At 38.5% G+C, this 24,257-nt stretch overlaps 1 protein-coding gene across 8 annotated transcripts in view; it reads left to right on the top strand.

Moving 5' to 3' along the window:
• Positions 1-4,472: 4,472 nt before the first annotated feature.
• The window catches only part of ZNF280D (zinc finger protein 280D), a 125,006-nt gene continuing 105,221 nt past the window's right edge, over positions 4,473-24,257 (top strand). For 3 of the 8 annotated variants that reach the window (XR_004348283.1, XR_004348282.1, XM_032621346.1), the window contains exons 1-3: positions 4,495-4,609; positions 10,654-10,801; positions 11,967-12,117. The gene's annotated coding sequence lies outside the window, so the exon portion shown is untranslated. Of the gene's footprint in view, positions 4,610-10,653; positions 10,802-11,966; positions 12,118-24,257 lie in introns of all 8 variants that reach the window. The other 5 variants (XR_004348284.1, XM_032621350.1, XM_032621348.1 and 2 more) reach the window with 5 other exon arrangements.

The raw sequence follows: 24,257 nt of genomic DNA on the forward strand, positions 1-24,257 counted from the left end.
TCTAATGTACAGCATAATACATACATAATACATACATACATAATGCGTACTTGAAATTTTCTAAGAGTAGATTTTAAGCTTTCTCACTACACACACACACACACACAAACTACGTGAGGTGATGGGTGTGTTAATTAACCTGATTGTGGTAATCATTTCATATCATTTGATATGTATATCAAATCATCTCATTGTACATTTTAAGTATATATAATTTTGTCAATTACACCACAGTGAAGCTGGAGACAAAAAATAACGGCTGCTACTGAGGCTATCTGAAACAATAGGCGCTATCTGAAATAAACATGTGTAATCTGATCTTTCCTAAAGGCTGAGTCATTTTCTTCAACTCCTACTGGGGCTTCCTAGCTCAAAGCCTTTTATGTAGAAGTATTGTGTTTTCAAACCCTGCAAGACCCCCAAATGCTGGACTCTATTCCGTTTCAGTTCTGTTTGTAAATTGGTTAATTCTCTTCTATGCTAATCTCTTTCTGGTAATACCCTGTTAATCACATAAAAAATCACCAACATCCACTATTAATATTGCTTTCTGAACTCTTCCCATAGAGCTACAAATTATGTACTTGTTCTGATCTGCTTTCTAATGTATTATGGGCAACAGTTTAGCCACTGCCTGATATGAATCTACAGTTATCCAGCCTACTACATTTCTTAATTCCTACATGACTGCTATGCTAAGCTAATGCCACATATTTTAGATTTTTTGTTATAGTTGTCCACCATTTCTATTATTAATCCAAGTAGGTGATTGTTACTATTGTAACAAACAACCCTAAAATCCTAGTGTCTTAACCCAATAAAGATTTATGTTTTGCTCTAATCAGTACAGTGAGGATCAGTGTCTGTGGAATTATTAAGAGACCCAGGGTCCTTCCATCTAATATTTCTGCCATTCCTTAGCTCCTCAGAGTTTTCTGTATCTGTCTGACTGATGTGCAAAAAACAAAAAGGAACTATAAATCACTGGAGGTTTTAAGGGTCAGGTTTAGATTAGGCAATCACTGCTTCTATGTTCCACTGGCCAGAAATAGTCACACAGCCTGATGTAGAAGTAAGGGAGCTAGGAAATGTGGATTTCCTGGGTATACAGAGGGAGATAAGATGGTGAATATTTATCATTGTCTCTACCAGTTAGGATGCTTTCAGTTGCAGATAAGAGAAAACCAAACTAATATTGGCTTTTTCAGGGAGGAAAAGCTTTCTCTCTACCCTCTTATATTTAGTTTTGGGGTACCTGCAAATTAAACTGACAAAAGACAGTTTAGCAAGAGAAAAGAGAGATTTTAATCACATATCATGTATGGGAGTTCACAAAGAAATGTGACTCAAAGGGGTAGTTAGGATTTGGGGCTTATATACTTTTAATAGATGAAGGGGAAGAGGAGAAAGGCATTTATGTGAAAACAAATAACTTCTTAGAAGGGGGGCTCGGGAGAGAGGGCATTTATGGGAAAAGCAATGACTTTTAGGAAAGATAAATGGGCCCTTAAGAGAATAGGTGGGAGATATGATAGTTTGTGACAATGTCTGTTTAGGTGTGGTGACAAATCTCATAGTCTCTAGCCATAAGTCACTCTTCCCTAGTTGCTCCCTGGGAGATTTATGACACTTGAATTCTTTTGGAAGACTCTGCTTTTAGGCAGATAAGGAATTTCAGGAACTCAAATACCTTTGGCTAGGGACTTCCCTGGTGGTCCAGTGGTTAAGACTCTGTGCTCCCACTGCAGGGGGCCCGGGTCTGATCCCTGGTCAGGGAACTAGGTCCTGCATGTCGCAACTAAGAGCCTGCATGGCGCAACTAAAAGATCCTGCATGCTGCAACGAAGATCCTGTGTACCGCAGCTAAGACCTGGTGCAGCCAACTAAATATTTTTTTAAAAATGCCTTTGGCTAAAAATAATTTTTATGCTACAGTGGCTTATTTTGGACCCCTTAGGCTTAAACAGAAAAGGGAATTTATTGGCTCATATAACAGAGAAGTCTAGCAGCAGAATGGGGTTCAGGTTGGGTTTGATTTGGAGGTTTACAATGCTCTCAGGGATTGACTTCCTTTTCCTGTGATTGATTCGCCCAGCCCTTCCTCCTCCACATTAGCACACACACAAGGAAGGTTGTAGTTTTTCCAGTATTCACATTCTAATGCCATATCATCCAGAGAAAGAATGAACTTCTCTTTTGCTCACAATCAAACAAAAATCCTGGTCTTCACTCTGATTGGTTTATGAAACAATAAATGGTTCAAAGGGAGGTGAGGCTAGCTGTACTACAGTTTTAGGCGAGTTGTACTATTCTTGGAGTTGGGATTGTGGTGATGATTATTCCACTCGAATTTGGGTGAACACAACAGAGTTGTGGAATAGAACTGGGAAATGACTTTTCCTCCTCCTCTTTCTCCTCCTCCTCAGATATGAATGAGTACTGTGAGGATACTTAGCCCATACAGAATGTAAAGGGGCAGAAAATATAACAAGTCAGAGGAAGCACTTAAAAATGAAGGGAAAGTATGGATAGTGTCAAGAGAACCAAGACAGTTGTGTTACAGATCCAAGGGAGGAGTTTTGAGAATGAAGTAGTGAAATAAATCATTCAATTTGTTGATTTCATACTCACCAGATATCCTTTAAAATTTGGCTTCTCATGTAAATGTTCCTTTTGAGTAAAAATGTGTACACAGTTTTCTGGTCGTCTTGGCAGTTATGAAGAATTTGGTTTATATATCAGTCTCTGGTAAGTCTGGTTGGCATGAATCATCCCACTGGATTTAAATTAGTTCTGGTTACATAGGACTGAGTGAACTGATGAGGATGATTATAATTTTTGTGACTTTCTGTTTGAATTAAAAAAAAATTCCTCCCCCCCCAAAAAAAATTAGCTCTGGAGGCTAACAACATTAACTTTCTGTCTCTGCAAACTGAGGACCAGTCTGTAGAATACAGAGTGAAATTTTAAGTTCACTTTCATGCTGTAACACCCCTTGCTAACCATTAGGAACTATATTGGAAATACTTGAAATATGACTTAAGAATGCTCCAAGATTTTTGAACTTTTACTTTCCATGTTTGCTGTTTTGACTATTCTCTTTTCCTGTGAAACTTATTTGCAGTGCCTACAAGAAAAGGAAAGCTGAGTGGACTATCCCTGGCCCAGCTGGGAGAAGAGTAGGTCATGGTCATCTGTAGCCATTCCAGGTTTCTAGGGCTAATTCAAGTGGTCTTCGGGAAAGACTGGTCTGGGAGTGGTAATCAATAAGGAGACAATTGTAATGATAAATGCCAGAGAAAAGCTGGGGACAGATTGGTTGAGAAAGAAGAAACTGATTTCAAATAGGCAGGATGAATTAGTACGATCCAGTGATTGAATGGTGAGCACAGTGATTGGTGTGTATTAAGGATCTAACAAGGCAAGATTTCAAATCCAGGTCACTCTTGAGAGCTGGACCAGTACTGACATCCATCTTGTGAGTACAACTGGGAGAGGAAACTTTCCTTACAGATCAGAGTACAATGTTTTGCAAGTATTTGTGCAAGCAGTATCTTAACAGGTGTTCTTGTAAATGCACTTATCTTTTGTTTTCGTTTTTTTAGTTATTACAGGCATCCATATGGCAGTTAGGAATTGAAGGAGACAGAAGCAAAATCTCAAGTTTGAAACAAATTTGGCAAAGGCAGCCAATTATTAAAAGAACCTTCTCCACTTCTTTTTCTCATCTGGTGTGTGGTCTTTGCCGCTCAGGCACAGTGTTTCTTTTTTTTCTTTTTTAAATTAATTTATTTTTGGCTGTGCTGGGTCTTCGTTGCTGCCCGCGGGCTTTCTCTAGCTGCAGTGAGCGGTGTCTACTCTTCATTGCAGTGCATGGTCTTCTCATTGCGATGGCTTCTCTCCTTGCACAGCACGGGTTCTAGGCCCATGGGCTTCAGTAGTTGTGGCTCACGGGCTCTAGAGCACAGGCTCAGTAGCTGTGGCGCACGGGCTTAGTTGCTCTGCGGCAAAGTGGGCTCTTCCCTGACCAAGGATTGAACCCGTGTGTCCTGCACTAGCAGGCGGATTCTTAACCACTGCGCCACCAAGGAAGCCCCAGGTGTTTCTTTTTAATGGCGCCTCTCTTCCTAGACCTTCTTACTTTCCAAGCCTGCAGAGAACTAGCTGTTACACACAGGGAGGCCCCGGAACTCGTGTTTCCACGCCTTCAGATTCGATGGAGCCCAGGTTTCAGGATTGCTGGCCGGGAAGCAGTACGCACCCACGGCCGCTCCAGCCCTGACCTAGTGCCTGACCTTCGGCCGCTGCCTGCGCATAGCTGGGCCCCGGGGCCTTCGAGGACCCGCAACGCGGCGCACATGCCCGTGCCCGCCTTCCGCGTCGGCGAGAAGAAAGGGAGTCCGGACGCGCGGAGGCTGACCCGGAGCCTACCCATGAGGCAGCGCGCCGGCTCCTCGAGAGCCCCCCCACCCCGCCCACGGCTCGGCCGCCTGCTCCGCAATGGGAGCCACCGCCGTCGCCGCTGTGTAGTTTTTCGTGCTCCTCCTTTTCCTCCTCCTCTTTCTCCTCCTCCTCAGGGCCCCAGTCAGGCCGATCCGCTCCGCTCACGGTAAGCGCCCCCCGCCCCCGCCCGCCCCCGCCCGCCCCGCGCTGCAGCAGGCAGAGGCCCTCCCGCGTGGCCTGCGCCGCCTCACTCCGGGGGCGCCGGGCTGGGGGTGTCGAGGCCGGCGCGGGTCGCCGCGAGCGCCCAGGGCGCGGGGGAGGGGACCGGCTGCGCGGCGGCGGCCGGACCGCCATCTTGCGCCGGCCCTGGCGGGGGAGGGATCGCGGCGCGACGCGGCAGCTAGCTCGGTGCGGCAGGCCGGGGCCGCGCAGGCCGCGGACGACGCCGTTTCCCCGCCCCGCCTCGCCCCCCAGGGCCTGTTTGCCCCTGGCCTGGTTTGGGCTTTTCTTTCCGGAGGCTTCTCCCTTGGTCTAACGTACATTTTGTGCCGCTGTTTGGCGGGGACCCGTGCTCTGCTCGCTCCAGCTCTCGCCCCGAGTCTCGTGAGTCGTAGGCAGAGACCACAGGGGGTGCCGAACTTTGAGGCTCGGGGACCCTAGGGCCCAGGTTCCCCCGCCCGGGTGACCAGGCAGTACCTGCTCACACCCTCCTTCTTGTCAAATGACTTCCCCGCTGTGCCCTACACGTCCCGTTATTGTCTGTAGGAGAGGGGCCCTGAGGAGAAACGTGGACTTGATAACACAGTTCCCTAACTGAGCTTGCAGGTTTCACTTCGTGAGACGGAAAGAATGATCTCATTCTGAGGTTTTATCCGGCTCTAGAGATGGACGGAGTTCCTCCCAACTTATCTCAAGTGTTAACGCTTTTATGGAGCGATCGGCTAGAGAGGAGAAACGTCAAAGTGAACCCACTTCTACAAGCACGGGAGACCTTCGTTCCAGGGGGTTCTCTTTGTTTGCCAAGAATTGTTAGTTTAAAAAAAAATTCTGTGGACTTAAACCTGATTTATTTATTGTTTTCAGGTTTGAACTGTGTTTTAAGAATTTGACGTTTTTTAGCGGCATTAAACATAAAATAGAAGCATTAGAGGAGCGATTTAAAGTACAAAAGCCAGCTCTCTGCAATTGTGAGGTGTCCTGCTTTGGGAGATTACTGTGCCAACTCAGGCTGTCTCTAAGCAGAAACTTACAGTGCCTGGTTTGCTTAGAGAAGGCACTGGTTTGCTTAGAGAATTAAGTTGGGGCTGTGTGCTCTCGATGTTTTAAAACATCGTTCAAGTACGATTCGAATTGTATCTTGCATTTGTATGGGTCATTGTTACCGGCTGATACGTATTTCCTAACCCCTTTTACAGTGGTCTTTGCTGCTAGAACTGATTTTGAAGGTTAGGAAAGAGAGCTCAGGGTGAGAGGTCTGTAATGAAGTCATGGCTAGGAAGTGATAGAGCCTCTTCTAGAACCTTAGGTCTTCTGATTCCTCATTCAGTGCTCCATTCACTATGTTTTATTTTTTGTGAGAATGAAGTGATTGAGGAAAAGAGCAAAGGAGGCTCACCTACAAAATTTAAGAAGCACTATTAAGTTGCCCCTTCCTTCACATTTTTATTTTTAAGAGTTCATTTCTTAGCTTTTTAACTTCTTGTTATTTAAGTTTTCATGTTATTTTTTCCCCCAGACATTGAAAAGTTGAATAGCCGGGTTGAGCTCTCATACCCACCACCTAGTTTTTACGGTTGTTACTGTTTTGCCACATTTGCTTTATCCACCTATCTCACGGTTGTTTTTGGTGAACATTTTCAAAACATATTTCATACATCACGACAGTTCACACCGAAGTGCTGTGTGTGTCTCAGTATGTAATATCATAAGATTAAGGTCAATTTTCTATGTAACTGCAATAGGATAATCACACTTAAAGTTAAGAATAATCCCTACATAATCCCTGATAATCTAATGCATGTATGTAGTATGTATTCACATGTTCTTCACATGTTCCTTGTTGTCCCCCAAATGTTCTTTTTAGTCATTTATTTTGGAACAATCATGCATTACATTTGTGTTAGTTTCTTTTAATTTAGTGTAGTTTTCTCTTTTTTTTTAATGACATTGACCTTTTGAAGAGACCAAGCCAGTAGGCTTGTAGAATAACCTACATTCTGTATTTTACTGACAGTTTCTTCCTCATGGGGTTTAACTGTACCCTGTATCCCCTATACTTCCTTTAAACTTGAACCTAGGTCTAAAGGCTTGAGTAGATCAGGTTAAATATTTTTGGCAAGAATACTTCACAAGTCATGCAGTGTACTGCTCATTATACAACATCAGAAGGCACGTAAAGTGGGGTTATCCTGTTGGTAATCCTAAATTTGATCTCTTGGATAAGATGGTGACAGACTATCTTTCCATTGTAAGTATTTCCCTTTGCAATTAGCAGATAGTCTATGGGGTGATATTTTGGCATTAGTATTTGGTAAGAGTTTTACTGCAGTAATCTGATAACATAGTTGGGAGCAACTGTCTAGAAATGGGTGTTTGGGGATGAAGGAGGGGAGCAGTTTTGAAGGATAGAACTAACTTATCTAGTTTAGGAAACTTGGAATTGCTGCTCTAGTTGACATCAGAGCCTACAGTGGCTAGGGGAGAGGAGACAGAAAGTAGATATCAGACTTTGCCTCTTTTGAAAGTTTGCTCAAGACCCTTGTAGGCGTAGTGAGCTGTGAGAAAAAGAAAGTTCTGGGGTAGTTTGGTTTTGGAGGACTACAAACCTCAGCATCCCCACTTCAACTCATTCTTTCCAGTTAGGCTATCTCGTCCAGTCCTGCTTCTTCAGTCCAATGTTTTACTACCCAGCATTGGCTTTCTTAGTAAGGGAGAGGAGGTCAAAGGAAAGGAATAAATAATTTTGTACCCTTCTCTCCCACACTGTTTTCTTTATTGAAGAGAACATTTAGAACCATACCAAGATTTCTTTTTCTTTACTAATTGGGCAGGGGATGTACCTATGCGGAATAACAATTTTAAATAGAAAGTAAATGATAGTTTTAGATGACAGGAAATTGGAGATTATTGACAATATATTTTGTTATCTCAAAAGTAACTTTTGAATGATAAGAAATATTTTTGACATACTAATTAAATATATAGTCCTGAATAGTTTATTTTTTCCTGCTTCAGAGGACTCAAAAATATTTGATTTTTCAGTCAAGTTGTTTTAAAAATATATAATGATTTGATTTACTTGGTAACTTTTTTCAAAAATGTGTGTTTGGGATTTTTATTGATTTTTGCAGAGCAGTTTTGTTTTAAGGATTCTTTTAATTCTCAATGTAACAGGAAAAATAGATACCACTCTTTATCTTCTAGATCAAAAGGAACTTTTATTTTTTAAACATTTTAAATTATACTTAAAATGTTTTTATATATTTTATATAATTTTATATAATTAACAGAAGAATAAAGGGGTAATGTAAAACAACTTATTAGAGCTTTTAATAAGAATTCAAACATAGCAAATATTTTTGTATATACTTAGAAAAATAAGAAACAAAAAAATATATTTCATGCATCTAATTAAATACTACCCCTACAATTAATATGCATCACATTTGAATGCTCTTGGCAAATACTATAATTGTAGCCCACAATTTTTTGTTTTTTTTTTTTAGTTTTTTACCCTCACAAAGAGCATCTTCCTTTATTCTTCCCTCTTACACTTGTGCACAAGAATATTGTAGCTAGAGGGTAAGACAGAATTCTCTTATAGTTCCTGCAAGTGCTTCTCCTAGTTGCATGAGGAATGTTCTTCTTGGTAACTTACAGTTTTGTAATTGAAACTTTCCCCATACACTGATCATAATATCACTCATAGGCCATCATCTTCAAGTCATTATTTTGCAAGTACAGTCGACCCTTGAACAACATGATTTTGAACTGTGCAGGTCCACGTGGATTTTCTTTTTCAATAAAAGTGCTACAGTACTATACGATCAGCAGTTGGGTTGAATCCATGGATGCCGAACCATGCATACAGAGGGGCCAACTATTACACACTGATTTTCAACTGCACGGGGCTTGGTGCTCCTAACCCCTGTGGTGTTCAGCAATCAACTGGATAGGTTCTAGCTTTCTTAATCAGTGTCTGTCCCTCCTTTAGTCTTTTTATACAATACAACTCTCTCCAGGTTAACTTATGCAGGATTTTAAAAAACTAACTGATGAGCTTTCCTGGTGGCGCAGTGGTTGAGAGTCCGCCTGCCGATGCAGGGGACACGGGTTCTGTGCCCCGGTCCGGGAGGATCCCACATGCCGCGGAGCGGCTGGACCCGTGAGCCATGGCCGCTGAGCCTGCGCGTCTGGAGCCTGTGCTCCGCAACGGGAGAGGCCGCGACAGTGAGAGGCCCGCGTACCGAAAAAAACAAACAAAAAACAACTAACTGATGCTTGAGAATGCATTGAGCTGAGAAGAGTACTAGTTTTTCTTAGGACAGTAAGAATCATCAAATATGTTTGAAAACCAGATTATGTGCAGTTGGCTTCTCTTCCTTCCCCTTTGTGAAAATTCACAGAAGCTCAACCTTGTTCTTCCTGATATTGCCAACTGAGGAAAATCTCTCACTAGATAATACTAAGCCAATTCTAAACTTATAAAAATTTGTCACAAGTTGTATTTCTGACAGAATTTTCAAATTCTTTTGTCAATTCTTGTAATAATCTTGGTTCTGCTCTCACCCCTTTTCTGAATCACTGTGTAGATATGCATTTTTCAAGCTTACAGTGTTACACTGTCGCATGTTGCCCAGATTTTTAGTCTATATTTTTCAGGATTGAAGCTTGCCTGAAATGGGCAACATTGTCTGCATATTGAGTAACTCATCAACTGTCATACGTGAACCTGGAACATAGTGATTTGAGATTTCAGATACTTCCCCAGTAGGTTCTTGCTTATCATTCCTTCTGGATCTTCTTTTTGCAGTGTGCATCATCAGATGCAACATTTGAAGGATTTTTTGAAAACTTGTATGGTTTAAATTTTTGTTGAAAGGAAGATGGCTATCTTTGCTTCATAATGGCAAGGTATTTTCAGTTTTAGATTTCTAGACACCAATTAGAATAATCAATCCAATGAATTAAAATTTCTGCATCATCTATTTCCTTCTAGTCACCATTGTATACACCTGCATTCAACACTTCTCCACTTATGAACTGTATCAAGTTAAATTTTAGCCCACAAACGTGAAGGATGAAAGAATACTGTCACATGTCCTTTTAGCAAAATAGCATGGTCCTGCATTTTTGTAAAAACATGGCATGATGAAGTTCTTCCTGCTGAATGAGAATACTGTATTTCCTTTTAGTTTTTAGAAATATATTGTTCACTCGTTGATTATTGAGTTTGAGAAAATCTATCTAGGGACTTAGTCTAATTACACTTAGTCTGAGATTTCCCAAAGTTCACTGTCATTATTACAGTCAGAAGTGCTTGCTATCTACCTTTGCATTTATCTTTAGTTTCATCTAATAATTCTGAAATGTCTCCTCTGTTAGTTTTCTTCTGTCCATTATGAACAGAAAATAAAAAGTTCTGAGTTCATAACAGTAGTGAAAACTAAAGCAGATGAAAGGATCTGCCACCCTAAAATATGCCACTTTGACATAAGGATTATTTTGAGCAGAAGGCAATTGAGAACCAACAGATGCAGGAAGAGCCCTCTTCCCATCCCCACCCCACCCCACCTAAAATTAACTGTCTAAAAGCAGGGCATACATTTCTTTTTTTTTTTTTTTTTTTTTTTTTTTTTTTTTTTTGCATACATTTCTTTTTGTGAAGGTTCTTACCTTACTGCACCAGGAAAGGAAGAGTGACTCTTATCACCTAAGATGGAGAGTTGATAGATGAGTTTGCATAAACAGACCCAACTAAAATAACACTTATCTTCCATTAGTTCTGCAACGCATTTCCTAGTTTCTTCTGCAGGATTTATTGTCTCTCAAAGCCCCAATTCCCTTTCCTTTGTTAAAATGGTATATACACCCTGAGTCTAACTGCTTCTTTGAGTTTTACTTCTTTTCTGTGAACTCCAGTGTATGTAAATATTAATAAAAATTTTGTGCTTTTTCTCCTGTTGATTTGTCTGTTAATTTAATTCACAGGTCCCAGATTCTGCAACCTAAAAGGGTAGAAGTAAAGTTTTTACTTCCTGACACAGACTACAAAGATAATGCCTTGAGTCTTCTATACCTTTTGGGAAGCTGATGCAGTATTTTGTGCAAAACAATAGGAAAACTCAAGAAAAGAAAGGTGAAGGATAATGTATTAATGATGATTTATTTCACTCTCGCATTATCCTTCTAGGCAATTAAAACATTCTTCTGTTTTCGTATTATTTTAGTTTTTTTAAAGCATAGTTGGGAAAAATTGATGCTCAGTGGTGAAATAACACCTAGGATGATGGAATTAGCAAAATATTTTGAGGTGTAGGAAGAATAAAATCACTAATATCCCATAATGTATCTTAGATTTATAAAAGGAGTCTATGGGCTCACCTAGTAATTGTAAGATAGAATGAGTTTTATTCTATTTTAAAGTAATAAGTTACTTTTCCCTTTGTTGTTTGAAGATCTCTAGGAAACAAAGTCATAAAATGTCAATTTTTAAAACTAGAACTGCTAAGGAAAGAAAATTAAAAACTGAATCTATGGACTCTGATGACGTGCTGAAGGTTAATGGTTAGTTTGGACAATAAGGTGCAGAGTTCCACTGCTTTCCAGCACTGCTTTCCTCCTACTACTATGATAGGTTTTTTTCACCCTTTTGCACTCCATCTCTAATGGAGTAAGGGTTCTACAAGGCCCTCCCTTTACCACGTACGTATCTTATGAAGCTGGATTTTCCTCACTTCAACAGAACAGGATGGTGTAACAAATTGAATACAGAAGCAGATAAGAGAATCCAGCTGTCTTTATGAACACAGATATTAAAATTAATGAGATTGTAGAGATGGAAAACAATGCCACTCCTCTAAATTTTTGTTTTGGAAAATACAGCTATTTTTTATAAAAGTATTTGTGTTAATATGCAATGGGTTTGTTACAGTCACTTTTAAGTAAATTAATATATATTTCTTGAATTTCTCAGGTTGGGTTTGTAGGCTTCATCCTTAGAAGTTAATCAACTACACTCTTTTTTTTTTGCCAGGTTTGATTTCTTCAGCATGACAGCTGCCTGAATGCCCTTCAGTTGAGGGATATTAACCAAAGCAAAGATCATTAGTCTATGAAATAATTTGCTCCTTGCTTCTAGGCTCTACCCATGTGTTCCTTATTTTGTGGGTATTTGTTCTTAACCTTTGGCAAGTTTGAGAAGCAAAACTTGGAGGGTTTGGGAGAGGTCTGGGGATTTTAGGTATATCCTAATCCCTGTCTCCTTTGTTTACTCACTCACTCATTTTGCTTTTCCTATTCAGGGTTTAAGATTATCTGACTTTGAACTATACAGGATTGCTGACTGCTGATAGAAAGGTCCTCATGGAACAAAACGCACCATGGAAGTGGCTTTGTTAAATTCCATGAGGAAAAATAAATAATATATCTCCCAACTGTATTGAATAGCAAAAGGTAAATAAGAAAATTGACACTACTTTTGACACTACATTGTTAGTATTTGTGTTTTTTTGAGAAGTTATAACACAAGATATCTTTCTAATTTTTCATTTCTTTTATTGTAGTGTTTTAGTGACTATAAAGTATTTCATGGTTATATTTCCTCCTCAAAATAAATAGTATTTGGAGATGGGTGGTATTATCCTTTATAGATGAGGAAATTGAGTTTCAGAAAAAGTTCATTTCATTCATTGTAATACTGGGTGCCAGACACTGCGTATTCATTTTGTAAGGTGTGATACTGTGGTCTTCCCTCACTTCACCTTCAGCGTTTCTAGCTCAGAATTGTGTTCTCTTCTCTTTGGGTTAGACAGTGCAGGCCTGGCAGCACAACCTCTGGTGGAAGTGCCAGCTCCTAGAGCATTTGGTCTATTCTCTGCCTCACTGCATTCTGGAAGCTTCTGGTACTAGTATAACCAAGCTCTGCATGCGTTGGTGGAGAGTTATTGAAGAGTTTGGAATTGATAAGTGACACAATAAAAGCATTAATTTTAGGAAATTGTTAATTTGGTGGTTCTATATTGAATGGATGAAAGCAGATAGATCCGGATGCTGAGAGACAGTGTAAAGTGAATCTTATAAAGTAAATCTGGTGCTATAGGTGTGAGGTTTAAGGGCCTAAACAAGTACTTATGAATGGAAAGGCAAGGTTGGTTGTGGGAAATATTTTGAAGGAAGACTATAGGACTGGGGAATTGATAGGATGAATGAAAGAGGGAAACATTGAAAAAAAACTGCAAAAGGGTGACAGTTTCATTTGAGGAAAAAGAGAAAGGCAAAAGTAGAACTAATTGTTAAAAATCGGGGTAAGATTAATCTAACATAAAATTTACCATTCTTGACTAAAGTGTACAATTCAGTGGCATTTAGTATATTCACAATGTTGTGCAATCACCAATGCTATCTAATCCCAGAATATTCTCAGTTTCTCAAACCCTTACCCATTAAGCAGTCTCTCCCCGCTTCTTCCCTCTCCCCCAGCCCCTGACAACCACTGATCTGCTTTCTGCTCTATGGATTTGCTTATTCTGGGCATTTTATGTAAATGGAAGCATAACATGACTGACTTCTTTCACTTTGCATAATGTTTTCAGGGTTCATCATGTTGTCACATATATCAGTACCTCATCTTTTTTTAATTCCCTTGTATGGATGTATCACATTTTGTCTGTCCATTCATCAGTCAGTTGATAAACATTTAGCTTGTTTCTACTTTTTGGCTATTATGAATAATGCTGTAGAACTAATTTTTGAGGGAAAGTTAATGTTCAGTTTTGGAAATACTGAATTTGAGGTGAGTTTAAGTATCCATATAGCAGTTTTCAGCAGTTAAGAGATGAAGGACTGAAACATAGTTAAGAAGTTAGGGTTGGAAGTTGATATTTGATGATTTTATAGGCTGCTATTGAGGACTGATAGCTAAGACTATGAAGTTTATTAGATTTGTCTTTTAGGAAACAATTTGTGTAGGGCTAAGGTCTAAACTTTATAGAACCTGATTTTACATTGTTTAAGAAGGAAGAGAATATGAAGAATCTGTAAAGAGTTAAAAAGGAGGAGATGGATAGAGAACCAGTCTATTGGCATAGAGAAAATTACTGAGGAGCATGTCTCAAGAAATTGGGTTAGGACTTCCCTGGGGGTCAGTGGTTAAGACTGTGCTTCCACTGCAGGGGGCGTGGGTTCGATCCCTGATCGGGAAACTAAGATCCTGCATGCTGTGTGGCATGGACAAAAATAAATACCCTCATAAATAAATAAAAGGTTTAAAAAAAAAAAAGAAATTGGGTTAAAATTGATGCAAGATAAGGAAAATGAAAATGGAAGAAAGGGTTATTTGATTTGGCTGTTGGAAAGATTATTGGGATCTTAAGATGGATACCTTCAGCAGAATACTGTGTGGTAGAAAATGTAGCTGTCCTGCTGGGCTCAGCTCAGTTTTGACTGACAGAGTGGGTGGTGGTAACTGCTGTAGCCTGGATCAGGATCAGCAGGAGGTTTTAGAATACTTGGACCAAGTGGAGATGGTGCAAAGAGAGATTCCCCATACCTTGTTGTAAAGAAGGGTTGCTTTTATCAGTACATAGGAACTTTTAATGATTGTGCTGATTTGGATTGCTTTGTAGATTTAAGTAGTCTGCTCAAGCACAGGCTTTCTACTTATTAATATTACATTAACATTTTTTGTGTTAACAAAAATGTTAAAATTCTAAAAAGTTGGTTTGTCATGATGATTTGATACTTGAGATGTTTGCTCTGAATCAGTATCTGTTAAATAGATCTTGATATTGTTGGGAGTTCTGAGTTAAGCCATCAAACAGGCTTACTTATTAAAATGCAATTTATATTGTTTATTTAAAATTATTGGGGATTTCCCTGGCGATTCAGTGGTTAGGACTCCACGCTTCCTCTGTGGGGGGGCCTAGGTTCAGTCCCTGGTCAGGGAGAAAGAACTAGGATCCTGCATGCCACGTGGGTGGCCAAAAAAAAAAAAAGATTATCAACTGTTATTTTTTTTTTCAGGAATTTACTTGCTTCGAATAAACTCAAGAATTTCATTCTCAGTGTTGTTTCATTCTTTACGTTGTACTTGAGAGTTTCTAGAAAATCTTGGGGTATAGTAGGTAGATTACTAAAATTCTTAATTTCTAATTCCAAAATGAACTTTCATAATTCAGCATTCTCAATTAGGGTAGTTTTTTTACTGAAATATGACAAATCCCCCTTTTCTTTCAGTCTAGGCAAAAAATTTACAAATACTAGATGAATATGTCTACAATATTAGGGTTGGAAGGATCCTTGGGGATCTTGAAAGTGACCATTTTCAATTGCATAATGTTTGAACTTTTCATATTTTTCTTTGGTGATCTGTCACATCTCAAGTTTATCTCATTTCCTGATATTTTAACTGCTGATTGTTTTGTTCTTATATGAAATCTGCCTCCCTGTTATTTTGATCTTGTTCCTGGTGGAGGCAAATAATATGTGGCTGAAATCTCTGGCCTTCAAAGTGCCTGGGTTTGAATCCTTGTTCTGCCACTTAGTTTTGTTACTTTGGGTAAGGTGCTTAATCTCTATAATTCAGTTTCCACAGCTGTAAAGCAGGGACACTAATGGTGTCTGCCTCATAGAGTTTTTTGGGGATTGGATGAAATGCATTGGATGCATGTATTTAATTAATTAGCAAATGGTAATAATTGTTATTATAAATAATAACTTATTATAACTTATAATAGTATGTAATGAATTAAGTAGTTGTATTGAAGCTCAAACTAGGAATGAAATTCTCTAGTTTACTCAAAACAAGTAAATATTAGCAGTGTTGTTATCGTTATGATCACTTGAGCCACAAGGAACAAGTCACCCTCTTGCCTTTTTTCTTATGACAAACTTTAAAATATCTGTAAACAGCTTTCACTTCTACCACCCCTGCCTCACGGTCTCATGTTTTTCCTAGGTTAGATATATTAGTCCTTTGACCTAGACAAAGCTTTAATTTTAATTCTTTGTAGTGGGCATCTGTTGTTTTTACTACCCAACATCCATTCACCCTTATCTCCCTTACCTTGGTAACATATGTCTTGATCTTGATTTTCCTGTGGGGAACCATCCCCTCCAGTATTTATCTTGTGGTTGGTGTGTTGTACCCGCCCCCCCCCCCGCCCCTTTTGGGTGTCTGGTACCAGGAGGATCAATAGTGATTGGTTTAGGGAAGGGCATATGACTTTAGCCAAGCCAGTCAACTCCAGTCAGAGCTGGTCCTTTTATCATTGTCCTGGTCTTGAATGTTGGAAGGTGTTAAGTTGAGCTACTGTAGTCATTCACAATGGGAGGACCCTTTCTGAGGATAGAATCAGAATAGAGGAAGTGAAGCCTAGGGATGGAGAGAGAAAAACCAGGTTTACGTATCATTGTTTAAAATGTGCCTACAGCGAATGCTGTAAATGAGCCAATAAATTCTCTTTTGCATAAGCCAGTTTAAGTTGGGTTTTCTTTCTGTTACTTAAAAGTTGAAGGAGTCATAGCCAATACACAGTATTCCAAGTGGGGATTGAATCCGACAGAATAGAATAAAACCATCATCTCTTTGACTTTAGACTCAAATTCTTCTATTTTGACACTGTATCACAAGTCTGATTGTATCAGTTCCTGCTTAAAATCCCCTCAGTGGCTTTCCAGTTGCTCTTCAGGTAAGGACAGAATTCCTTAACATGGTCTTCAAAGTGCAGCGTTGTTTGACTCCTATCTTACCTCCCATTGTATACCATCTTGCTCTCTTTTCCAGTCACACTGGTTTCTTTTCAGTTTCTTATATTTGCTGTGCCATAGATCTTTTGCACATGCTGCTGCTTTTGCATGGAATGCTTTCTTCCCTCTCCTGTTTGCCTAGTTAACTCTAACTCATTCTTCAAATAACAATTAATCATTGCTTCCTTAGGGCAGCCAGTTTTGATTATGCTAACTAGACCTAACTTCCTTACTCTGAGTTTTAAAATTCCTTGTCCATGGCCTTCATAGCACATATTGTCAGTTTAATCTGTTTGTATGAGTGTTTGTCTCTGTCTCTAGACTGTAAGGTTCATGAGTGCAAGACCTGTGTCTTAATTTTTGACTGTCATTGTATTCCTGCCTGGCACGATGTCTGGCACATAGTGCATGTTTATTAATAAATGTACTTTTTTTTTGATGTGAACCACTTTTAAAGTCTTTATTGAATTTGTTATGATATTGCTTCTGTTTTATGTTTTGGTTTTTTGGCCCTGAGGCATGTGAGATCCTAGCTCCCTGACCAGGGATTGAACCCTCACCCCCTGCATTGCAAGGCGAAGTCTTAACCACTAGACTGCCAGGGAAGTCCCTAAATGTACTTTTTAAATGAATGAACTTTGGACTTACTGCCTCCCTGGTAACTAAAACTGATAAATAGTATATCTTCAATTTATATTTTTTGTAAATTTTGGTTTTTGAGCAAATACAAAACTAATTTTATGCTAGATTTTACCATTCATCCTACTTTGTTGAGATCTTTTGAAAGTCTCATTTGTTATTTAACATGCATTATGCTATTTACTCATCTATAAATGTAATCTGTACACAGTATGGTCTTTATCCAAATTATTGCTGTGAATATTGCCCTTTGTTAAGATATATAAGACATTGGAATGCCTTTCTTATTCCTGAACCATAACCGTATCTGTATCTTCAATCAGTATTATTATCCACTGCATCACATAGCAAACTCTGATGTGTGGGACTGGGGGTAGGGCAGGGGAAGGAATAAGGATTCATACTTTTTACTCTACACACTTCTGTATGTTTGAGTCCCCTTTTAATGAGCATTTTTACTTTAAAAAAAACACTAATGAAAACATCTTTCCTTTAGAGATTAATGGGTATGTTTCTCCCATGGTGGGGCATTTCCAAATCCTCCAGCTAGATGTGATTACTTTTTTTCAACCCCTGACCTAGAGATTCTTAGCCTTTTTGGTTCATAAACCTTATAACAGTTTGATGCCCCAGAAAATGTATGTGTGCACAGAATTTTGCACAGTTCTTATTTCTGTGGTTTCCTCAGCACCTTGTCATGAACCTCTGCTATAGCATTTCCAATTTTTATTTTTGTTATTTTTTTTGGAGTATAATTGCTTTACAATGTTGTGTTAGTTTCTGCTGTACAATGAAGTGAATCAGCTATATGTATACATATATCCCCTCCCTCTTGGACTTCCCTCCACACGCCATCCCACCCATCCAGGTCATCACAGAGCACCGAGCTGAGCTCCCTCTGCTATATGGCAGGTTCCCACTAGCTATCTGTTTTACACATGGTAGTGTATATATGTCAATCCTAATCTCCCAGTTCATCCCCCCCCTTCCCCCTCTGTGTCCACATGTGCATTCTCTACATCTGCGTTTCTATTCCTGCCCTGGAAATAGGTTCATCTGTACCATTTTTCTAGATTCCACCTATATGCATTAATGTACAGTATTTGTTTTTCTCTTTCTGACTTACTTCACTCTGTATGACAGACCATCCACATCTCTACAAATGACCTAGTTTCTTTCCTTTTTGTGGCTGAGTAATATTCCATTGTATATATGTATCACATCTTTATCCATTCATCTGTCGTTGGATGTTCCAATTTTTATTATTGCAGCTACCATGCCCTGTTTCGTATGATATTTATATATTTATCATAATCCCCCTACCAGATAGTTTCTTGAGGTAGTGACTTTTTTCTTTGAGGATTGTGCCTTGCGTTAGATAGAAAATGGTTAAGTGTATTATTTTTAAAACTTTTAATTATTTATATTATGAAGTATTTTTATTGTCTTTCAAAAATCTGAGCTCACTAACTTGGAGAATTGGTTTTCACTTGTAGTGGAGGTAAAAGAACCCTTTTCCTTTAGCCTCTTAGGTTAAGTGCCTGGGATCTGCAAATTAAGTTGATGAAAGACAGATTAATAGGAGAAAAGGTGTACAAATTTTATTTGATGTTAATATTTTAACTTTTACGTTAATGGAGGTGTTCATCGAAAAAAAATGAAGACTAAAGAGGTGGTTAGACATGGGGGCTTATATACCATTTTTTTAAAAGATGGTAAATTTCGGGAGAGTGGCAGGTCAAAGGAAAAGAGGTTTGGGCTTCTAGGAGTGGTAAATTGAGGGAATGTACATATATGGGGGAAACTAATGGAAGATTAGGGCTATTTTAGTAAGGTTTGTTTGTGCAGCCCCATCTTGATGCCGACTTTCTGTCTCCAGTGATAATGGTAGTTTTTCCTCCTCCTGGAATGGGAGAGGGAAAGGGAAAGACCTTCACAATCGGAAATGTATGTCCTGCTTTTAGACAGATAGGAGGAGGGCAGAGAGCTCTTTCTGTGTTTCCTGCTTCTTAATTGCTGAAGTGGCATATGTTGATCTCCTATAGGCTTTAAGGAATTCTGGATTTCTTCTAATTTCAGAGAATTAAAGTGTTAATTCTTTGATTACCTACCTTCAGAGAATGAAGTTTTTTCTGTAAATTGGGAGGTGGACAGGAGAAGCTGGCCTAATTGCTTTTTAAGTCTTATTCTTGGAAGTAGCTAGGGCAATCTCTTTCAAGACCTGGATTTTCCCTATCCTTGTTCTGATCTCATTATAGGCCACTTCTTTCAAGGCTGACTCCCAACCCTTCCCCTTCTCTGTTTGCGTCTTTCTCTTAAGATTCCTGAATGAATCTTTTTTTTTTTTTTTTTTTTTTTTTTTGCGGTACGCGGGCCTTTCACTGTTGTGGCCTCTCCCGTTGCGGAGCACAGGCTCCGGACGCGTGGGCTCAGCGGCCATGGCTCACGGGCCCAGCCGCTCCGCGGCATGTGGGATCTTCCCGGACCGGGGCACGAACCCATGTCCCCTGCATCGGCAGGCGGACTCTCAACCACTGTGCTACCAGGGAAGCCCAATCATCTTTTTTTAAAATGATATTTGAAATTTTTGGTTTATTTAAAAAATAAAACTATGTATATCCATACTCTCCCTTTTTAAGGTTGTTTTCTCCCTTTCTTGAAGTGACCATTTCCAGAAGGCAATGTTGTACTTCAAATAAAAATTAGAGTCTTTCAGAAATTGGGTGAGATTTGATGAAATATCTTGTAGAGTTTCTGTAATTCCCCAGTATTTTGTCTGCAGTATTTTAGCTGCTAGTGATCAGATGTTTTTAGTTGTACATTTTGTGTGGTTAGAATGTGCAATTTTCAAGAATAAGTCTGTGGTTTTTGACAGTAACAACTAGACTGATTCTGAAAAAGATAGATGTTTAGTTTTCTAACAATAAAAAGCCATAAAAGGAGGAAATACTGATTTAAAATTTCATTTGCTTAATGTTTTTAAATAACAATTATAAGTTATTTATAAAATTTCAAATTTAAATACCTGAATTTTATGAAATCAAATTTTTGTGGGTCTCTCTTTCAATTATATACAGGTTTATCTTATGATTTAAGGTTTCTATTTGCGTGACTTGTCTTAGAATGTCAAAGTAGACATGATCATTCTCTGCTTTTCTAATCCTGTTAAAATTAATTTCTATGATGGAATCAGTAGGTGATGGATACTAAGTGATAAAAAACTGGAATTTTAAACATGACTCTTCTTCAAAAGACTGTATGCTTTTAAGATAATGAACATTAAATTAAAATTAATTTTTAGTATCTCCTTGAGATAGTGGAAATTCTTGAGAGATCATAAAACCAGGGTTGGAAATATTAGATTGTTACTCATAGTTAAGAACCCACTTCAAATCCTTAGAGCTCTATTCATTTGGGATTAGAATTCTAAAATTATAGACCTCCATTTCAGTATGACGTTAATGACAAAGACTAAAGAATTATTTATAAAATGAAATAGAACATAAACCAAAGCTTTAAGTCAGTGGGATGATTTGAATGCCTGATTTCTTGTGAAATTTGTAAGAGGAGAAAAGTGATAAATCAGACTTTTTTGAACAATGTTCCATGACCCTGTGTCATCCAAAGCATTCCTCTGAAGAACTCTTCTAAGTATATAAGCAAAATTGTTAAAGGTTTAATGTTTCTTATAGCTAGCATGTTAATCTTAGACTAAATTTATGTTAGTTGAACTTTATGTGTTATTTTGAATATAAATTTTCACCGTTTGAAATGATTATATTAATTTCTGTTTCACATTTTCCCTTTATTTTTTTTTGATGTGGACCATTTTTAAAAGTCTTTATTGAATTTGTTACAATGCTTCTTTTGTTTTATGTTTTTGGTTTTTTTGGCCCCAAGACATGTGGGATCTTAGCTCCCCGACCAGGGGTTGAACCCACACCCCCTGCATTGGAAGGCGAAGTCTTAACCACTGGACCGCCAGGGACGTCCTCTCACATTTTCCCTTTTATGTTAAGTTAATCATATCTGGTTTTGTTGTTGTCAACTTCTTGGTTAGTAATGTAACCCCCAATTAAAACATAATTTTTTTTTTTTGCGTTACGCGGGCCTCTCACTGTTGTGGCCTCTCCTGTTGCACAGGCTCCGGACGCGTAGGCTCAGCGGCCGTGGCTCACGGGCCCAGCCGCTCCGCGGCATGTGGGATCTTCCCGGATCCCGGGGCATGAACCTGCGTGCCCTGCATCGGCAGGCGCACTCTCAACCATTGCGCCACCAGGGAAGCCCCAACGTCATTTTTTATGATGAAAAAAACCCCCAAAGATTAACTTCATAATGTGATTTCTTGGATTATTTTTTCGAATAACTCTAACTTTTGGGGTCTGGTTAGATGGAGAACTTAACCATTTACCTTATTCTTCACATTCACTTTTGTATTCTATTTACCACCTACTCATTTTTAAAAATGATTTTTTTAGAATTAAATTATGGGGATGCATATATAATGAAAGTGCTTTTTTAAAAATGGAAATGGTATAAGACACTTTATCCAAATGTTAATTTTTATATGTTGGTAATTTTGAATTAGATACTTATTTTATTCTATAAGATTAGTAGAGTGTATAATTTAAGTGTTGATAAATTATAGGTGTGTGTTATGTGCATATGAGGGTTTAACATTTTATATGTTACTGAGTGTTTTAAGTAGTTTATAAATGCTTTTTTAAAAGATGAAAATATCGCAGGATAGATTAGACAGCCACATTCCAGAAGGTTTATTTATAAAGCTAAACTTTTATTATGAGGGATCTACTGTAATGAAGATCCTGTATGACAAAATGATTTCTAAATGCTCAGCTGATAGCTAGCTTATAAATTTCAGTATAATAATGAAATTGTGATCTGTTTTTAGAGTTCTTTAAAATGGGATTTAGCCCAGAGTTAAAAGTGGTTAAGATTTATTCAGTGATTTCTGTGTGCCAGGCATTGAGCTATGTGCTTTATGTATATTATCATTTAATCTCCATTATAACTCTGTGAATTAAGTTTTTTATATATATATATATATATACGCATATATATGCATATATGTGTGTGTGTGTGTGTGTGTGTGTGTGTGTGTGTATGTGTAGGCAAAGCACAGAGATTAACTAACTTGGCCAAGGTCATACAGTTAATAAGTAGTTGAGTCAGAGTTTGAACCTATTATTCTTCACCAAATTTTACTGTTTATGGTTAATAAATGTTTAAAGTATACATTAAAGTATAAAAAGCTGAATTAAACCTTAGAGATAATACACCTGAACTAAGAGCTGAGACCCAGAATTGTAAGGTAACTTGACTGAAAGTTGTGCCAGTGCTGGGGCACTTGGTTCTTCTGGCTTCTAGCCTAGTACTCTTTTTATGTGTAGACTCTACAGCTGTGGATTGTGGAATGGCTTAATTTCCCCCTTACCAGAGAGTGTATAGGACTAAATGCATTACCTTTATTATTTAACACAGTGACATTGCATCAGGTGGTATCTATCAATGGCTAAAAGTAAAATTTTCAAACAGTTTAAAATTTAGACCCCACATTTCCTTTGACTTAAATTTTTTGTAGGAAAAAATCCTTAAGATATAGTTTAATTTTAGATATATAAAATCTGAAACAAAAAATAATAAAGTAGAAATTATAATTTTTTATGTGAGCAGTCTCCAAAAGTCAAAGAATTATAATATAAAAAAGTCTTGTAAGTCATTTACTTGGAATTCATTTAGAAACAATCATATTAAACATGGTCATATAATTTCTACCTGTGTCAGTAGCTGAAGTGTAGTGTATTCTCTTTTTCTGGCTGTTTTGGAACCACCTCTGAGCTGCAGAAGCTGTTGAAACCTTTTGGAGCTTTGAGATCCCCACTGCATACCTTTGTTGGATATTTCACTTCACTGGCAGCTGATTTAACCTTCATAGAATTCCATGCCTTACCACTAAAATTCTGAAGTGGTGACTTGAGAGATTTTGACTGTGATAGTTTTGGCATGTTCCAGTGGCTGACATGCCAAAGGAATCCATTAAAGTGTGTGTTTATTAACCAGAATGAAATAAGGCAGTGACTCTTTAGACCAGCATTGTCCAGTAGAAATGTTCTGTAGCTGCACTGTCAAAGGCAGTAGCCACCAGCCACATGTGACTTTGAACATTTACAATGTGGTTAGTGAAACTGAGTTTTAAATTTTATTTAGTTTTAATTAAACTTAAATAGTCACCTGTGGCTAGTGGCTACTGTATTACACAGTGCAGCTTTTGGCTGAATTACAGTTCTAATTGCCAGCTTTTTTTTTTTTTTTTTTTTTTTTTTTTTTTTTTTTTTTATGCGTTACGCGGGCCTCTCACTGCTGTGGCCTCTCCCGTTGCGGAGGACAGGCTCCGGACGCGCAGGCTCAGCGGCCATGGCTCACGGGCCCAGCCGCTCCGCGGCATGCGGGATCCTCCCAGACCGGGGCACGAACCCGCGTCCCCTGCATCGGCAGGCGGACTCCCAACCACTGCGCCACCAGGGAAGCCCTAATTGCCAGCTTTTTAGTGTGTTTGCTAGTGTGTCAGTTGAGGTTCCTAAGTAGCTACTGTGATCCTCAGGCTTCTGAAGTAGGTTATCTTAAAGTCATCTTTATAGTCATAGGCAGTGGATATCTTGTTCATATGGACAGGTCATTTATTAATTGAATATTTGTAAATTGAGTACTAATTTTAAAGTTTTGCTAAATGATATTTATATGATCACTTAACAAAAATGTTATATGTGAGTCTCATAAGCTGTGTAATTAAGGCTCTTAGAGAATATTCTGTATTCTTGGTACTAGGAGGTCCTTAATGTTGAGCAAGAATTGTCATGTATCTGCTTAGGTACTGATGTTAGTTTAGGGGCAAGCTACAACTATTCAAATAATTGAGTTAAAGAGACCTCATAACTTGGTGAATTTAGTTGAACACAATATTCACTAGAGTCTCTTGTAATAGTAATTTAAACATTTGTAGCAATAACTTCTGAGGTTAAAATAATAATTTTTTTTCCTGTGGACTAATTCAATCCAAATAACTTAGAAATTAAAAAGCAGGAAAACTAGCTTTTGTCAGCCTGAGCATAAAGAGGAATGTGAAGATTGTATTAGCTGTGTATCTTAATATTTTAGGTGTGTGTCATCTAATTTTTTACTTTTTATCC

This window comes from Phocoena sinus, chromosome 2 (genome assembly GCF_008692025.1).
Source record: "Phocoena sinus isolate mPhoSin1 chromosome 2, mPhoSin1.pri, whole genome shotgun sequence".
Taxonomy (NCBI): domain Eukaryota; kingdom Metazoa; phylum Chordata; class Mammalia; order Artiodactyla; family Phocoenidae; genus Phocoena; species Phocoena sinus.